The sequence below is a fragment of the Temnothorax curvispinosus genome, unplaced genomic scaffold (assembly GCF_003070985.1).
Source record: "Temnothorax curvispinosus isolate PA1 unplaced genomic scaffold, ASM307098v1 QBEX01005876.1, whole genome shotgun sequence".
NCBI classification, from domain to species: domain Eukaryota; kingdom Metazoa; phylum Arthropoda; class Insecta; order Hymenoptera; family Formicidae; genus Temnothorax; species Temnothorax curvispinosus.
In genome coordinates this window covers 394,407-400,560 of record NW_020215656.1, presented here as the reverse complement: position 1 = coordinate 400,560, position 6,154 = coordinate 394,407, and positions in this window count along the sequence as shown.

Here is a 6,154-nt window from a genome sequence, read left to right as displayed (position 1 = left end):
AGCGGGCTCACGCTCGCCACGGCGCGTTCCGAAACTCATCCGTAACAGATTACATGTTAAAAAGTGTGAATTGGTTCTTTGACATACAATAATTGCTGGTGTAATTTTTAATTTTTCAATATTAATAATAATAAATATAATAATAATAATAATAATAATTAATATAATAAATTTAAATATTAAATATTAAATATTAAATATTAAATATTAATTAATAAACAATATAATATCGTCTTTCTATTTTATTTTACGATACAATGCAATGAATGAAAGATAGAAAATTACACGTAACTGATGGCTATTATTGGTTAGAGTATCGCGATTTTATTCCTTCTTGTCTACATTCGTGGTACTCACATCGGTTTACATATGTTGCCCGATTACGCGAGGTCTTTTTTATCTCGTACGACGTCCAGAGAAACGCGCCAAGAATTATACGAGAAGAGCACACGTGAAAAAAAGCATAAGAATTCAGAATCTCTTTCGCGACGCGACAACTCGCTGCGCTCGCTCACTTGTTCCGCGAGTGAGCGACAGGGAAACTTTTACAACGGGAATTTCAGTCACCGCAGCAACCAGGCGGAGGACGGATGTCTGGAAAACAATAATTAGGAACGCCCGGTGCGCGAATCCGTACAACGTTCAGTCGAGAATATATTTCCGAGCTTTCGGCTCTTCCTCTCCTCCGTTCCTCTCTCCCCCGGTCCTCCCGTCCCTCAATGGAAGCCCTTGGAACTCCGTAAAATAGACAAAAGCCCCGCTGCCGAACAATTCGTCTATTCTGCTGCGCGGTTACGAGCGAACGAGCTTGAGCGTATAACATATTCGTATGGTCTCGCGTCGTCCTCGTTCCTCCTGAAATCCCGGTCGTCGATGATCCTTCTCCCTACTCTGTACGCATCTCCCGAGCCCCCCTTCACGTGGACGAGGACGGTGCAGCTTCCGTTACCCTCCACGCGTGCGTACATGTCTATTATATCCTTTCAACACGCGGCGCCCTATTCTGTCACGGGAGTTAGCAACTTTTAACAGGTTCCTTTGTCGACAGACGATTATTTGTCTCGTGATAGCTCGATGCCCGGCGACTCTCGGCAAAAATCGCGTTCGTTTCTTCGTGGATGCGAAGCGAATAAAATTTCTCAAATCTACTTTTGCGATCCAATATGAATCTGCTATTGTATTAACTTTTAATTTATTTCTCTGAGTCTAGAAAGAAAAAGAAGGAGTATATATATCTGTGTTTACATCATTTTTACGATGGATTGTCTTTGTATTTTTATACGTGATTGGTTCATTAGAGAAGAGTATTGATATCTCGTACATTTGTTATAACATGTCATTGAAGCAAAAATGAAATACGAATTAAATTATTAGAACTCGTATAATAGGACTGCCGATAATTCGTTCGCTTGAGGAATCCATCGGATGTCGATATATCGGACGTCGGTCCTTTATTAATGTTCGCACGTGTGACACGTGCACGCATGCTCTGCATGGCATTATAACATTACGGATAATGCTTTCGCGAGCATCTCCCGAGGACTGATTCGCGTTATTGCATTATATGCTACTCGCACGCACACACGACATAATCGTCGTTTCTATTGGATAGAGAGAGGAGGTCGTTGTATTCGCACGTGAATCGTGCTTGAATTCGTGTGTATCCCGCGCGACAAGGGACGCTGCTGCGTACGTGAAAACGAACCTGAATGATGACGATGCTATGCTGCAAATCAGGAGTACATTGCAGGAACTGCATATTGCGCGGTATGGTACAAGAGCGGTAATGCAATCATCCTTAAGTCGTGCAAGTGGCAGGAAGATATTAATTTACTCGCTATTTAACTGTATTATTTTATTTTTTGACGGAATGTAAAAAATGCACAGTAAGATAGAAATCTTTGTGCATGTTCATAATTCATATTTTAAGCAATTTGCAAGCAGAGTGATTAACCCATCAAAAAATTTATTAATTAAAGAAATATTATTTTATTTATCATTTGAATAATTAATGTCAATTTTAAGAAATATCATAAAATAATTAGGGCAGTAATCATCACATAGATTATTATATCAACGATTTTTAAGTTGCAGAAATGTTTTACAAATTGATTAGCCCATCAAAAAATTTGTTAATTAAAAAAATATTTTATTTATTATTTGAATAATTAAGATTTCAAGAAATATCGTAAAATAATTAGGGCAGTAATCATCACATAGATTATTATATCAACGATCTTTAAGTTGCAGAAATGTTTTACAAATTGATTAGCCCATCAAAAAATTTGTTAATTTTAAAAATATTTTATTTATTATGTGAATAATTAAGATTTTAAGAAATATCGTAAAATAATTAAGGCAATAATCATCACATAGTTAGATTTATTATATCAACGATTTTCAAGTTGCAAAGAAATGTATATAGACAAGTTTCTTCTATGTATTTCTGTGGTATATCACATATATATATATACACGTATTGATCACGATGACAAAGCGTTATATCGTTCCATCATTCTACATGCGATAAAAAGCAAAGAGAGTGCGCATACAGTTGCATAATATATAAGAAGTTCGTTTCGCGGAGCCAATGATGAACACCAGTGGCAAATGCCTGAGAACTTTATGGGGAACTTCATAACCATAGTCGTCATAGAGAGGGGTGAGTGCGCGCTCGAACGAATTCTCTTTACCTCTTTATAGTCAATTAATCAGTTATGCTGCGAAGTTAATTTAATCGTGTCACTATGCATAATGCATATATTATGTCAGTTATGCGTACTGTTTTATTTGCATGCATTGCGCGTTATATTCGTCCTAATTACAGCACAGATAATTCGCAGAGGATTTGTGCAGAGATCATTATATCCACCAAATCATTTTGATAGCATTCACAATACTATCGGGGTCGTTTTAGCATATTTCTTTGTTAGAATTCAGAGTTTTCTTCTTTAAAAATTAGGAAATTTGATAAACTTCTTCTTTAGTAATTTAGATCGATAGGGAACGTGAACGGATCGTCAAACGAACGGTGCTATATCTATCGCACTTGTTCGATTCCTATACATCCGTTCCAAATGACTAAGATCTTTAAAGACGGTGTGCGGGCAATCGACTCGTTATTATTCGCGATTTGACGAGGGTGATGAAAGAGGTTTGACTTTTAGCCGACGAGCTGCGAGGGTTTGGGGCGGACGGTCTCGCGGTTTTGGTAGTGGCGCGGTAACAATGGATCGTGGATGGCGTGGCGCGGTCGCCACAATGCCAACTTGCCAGACTTCTTTGCGTGTCAAATGACTGAACCGCGGAGAGTGCGGGTGGAATCTATGGGTGGGGGACCCGGAACGGGGGCCGAGGTGCAGGTACGGGGGTTGCAGAGAGAGCGAGAGAGAGAGAAAGAGAAAAGAGGAGAGGGTGGTATGAAAAGCGTGCTTTGTTTGGAAACAATGCCGATACTCGGCTACATCCTCATCTCCATTCTTCGCCTTGACGCAGCGCCGTACCGAAAAGGGTTGCCTTTATTCATCCCTGATTAAAGTTATAGGTTATTTTCGCTCCGTTTCGCGGCGGCGAAATTCGTGCCGACGGACTTTTCTAGCTGGCGCCAGTTTACGTCATGTTTGGCAATTGTTAATTCGTTGGTGGCAGGAGTCGGTACGAGTCAGTCGAATCTTCGATATTATATAGAATAGACACTGTACACGCGAAATGCTCTCGATATCGATAACGAATTTAGAATTGCAGATTTTAAAAATGAACGGTCTCAATATCCAGATCATCATTAATACTGTTACCATATCTTGCTTTCGCGATTTATACATTTATAGTAATATTCTTTTTAAAAAGAAAATTTTTCGGGAACGTGTGCCGCGCGAATCGGTCGTGCGATCTACGGACGCATCCTTTAATGGAGCGACGTGTCCCAGCGTCAGCTAAGGTTTCTTTGCGTCGTATAGGAAAGCCGAAGGAGAAAACGAGGGAGGTTATTACGGGGATGGGGCGCGTCATCGTAGGAAAGCTCGTAACAAACTATTGAAAAGACCAGGAATGAAAAATCAATGGCGGGTGACGTTGGGCACGAGTCGGGCCGGACTACGGATGACGAGTATATATATCGGCGGCGGCGGGGGTGTGCGACGGGAGAACGGGGTTGGAGAGGGGAGTGGGTGATTCGGTGAATGGAATATTATTGGGGCATCCTTTCACGCGGACTCGACGGAAGCTAGAAGACCTCATCTGGCGGGCTGTATGGATAGCGTTCGCCCTGGCAATGCCGCCTATTGAACCGTCGGTTATATACGTACACATACACACGTATTACGCGCATCTCTGTACAGATAGACGCGAATATGAACGCGCGAGCGCACTCGTATGCGTGTACACGTATGTGTACGCGGTGTATACGAAGGAGCAGTTTACACGAAAACGCAGTTCATTCGTTCGTTCGTTCGTTCCGTCGCGTGTATATACGCGCGCGCACACACACAGAAACGCGCGCTCCACGTAGATGCACTCGCTACAGACGCGTACGTATGTACGTTTCCGCGTCTATGTGCGCGCCCGGCACATACGTGTGAGTTCTTACATTTCATGATTTATCGCGCAGCTTTCAGCGGGCCTCAAAGCGTCCTGAAAGCGCGCAGATTGATAAAAGAAATAATAGAGGACGCGAAATAGAGGGACTCGATCTGATACGGGGAGAGAGCGCGAGATAGGGAGTGCGAAGGGATGGTGGATGCCACGCGGCGGGAAACGTCGCCGATGAGAACGGGAAAATGGAAGGGGGAAGGGTTGATGTGGGCGGCGGGGATGCGACGGCGGACGCGCATCGGACGTCGTTCTTGTGAAATAGGAGAGCGCGGTGGATTCTTTCGATATGCTTTGGTTCACGCGCGCGTGTCCCACCCTCTCTCACCGCAATCCGGCGTCTCACTCGATCGCGTGTCTCCGCACTCGACCGGCACGCGAACTTCCCGTCCACCCCCCCCCCTCGCTTTTGCAGCACGTGTACGTGTTTCCTACCGTCTCACGGGGACTCGTTATGGCATTGAATATCTCCGGGCGTAACTAAGCCTTAAATCGAAATTCCGTTAAAGTGAGTGTCGTTTGAATTTAAGCGATAAAATTTGGCAATTTACTCGCGATTTATTTTTTGACGCTATATAAATGCGAATGATAAATTTTGACATCTTATGCGATATTTTACATCGCAAATTACTCATTTCTTATTTAAAAAAGAATGTAATGCGTTTAAGCGTTTAAAAAATATTTAAGAATTTCTATAATCATCAAAGGGAAAGAAGTGTCGTAAAAATATTTAATATATTTTGCTGAGATGTAGTGATGCTGTTTAAAATTTTTGTGCGGTGAGGTGACAGGACTGAGAAATTCGGCATCTGCGTTTTTAAAAGGATAATTGAGTATAAACATGTATACTCTATCTCTCTTTTCGTGACGAAGTTGATCTCGTTGTACGAGTTTCGTCTACAACGTTTCGATCCGCACGTTTGACGATGATAATCGCTTCGCGAGGATTTGCCTCGAAGTATGCAGCCGCCGGAATGCAACGGCGGGCGCGTAGACGAGATAAAGAGACTCGCGGCGTGGAAAGGAAGGTGTGGAAAGAGAGTTGCGGTTAGAGCGAGAGAGAAGGGTAGGCAGGGGAAAGACGAAGGGTGGCCGGAAAGTTGCAAATGGTATGAAAGGGGGCGAGAGCGCGTGCGAGAGACCGAGGGTAAAGAGGGGAAAGACAAAAGGGGTGGTAGAGAACTGTGAATCTCGTGGCAGCATTGTCACTCCATTCGCCGGGCTTGCAAAGCCGGGGCGGTTCCGACGCCACCACCACTGTCACTATAACCACCACCTCCGCCAACGACTACCGCACCGCTACCGCTGCTACACAACCGCGCTACCACCGTTATCCGCCGCCGCCACCGTCGCTGGCGCCAATCCCACGAAGTTACCTTGTTTTACTGCCGTCTTCCGGATTATCTATCGAATCAACCGATGTGGTTAATTACTCGTTAATACGCCGCTGACATTAATTTTGTGATTTTGGCTTTAAGCTGGTGGCATGGTGTTGATAAACGAAAGAGCCCGACTTCCGAAGTTTTTTTGCATTAAAAAAAAAATATATATATATATATATATATAT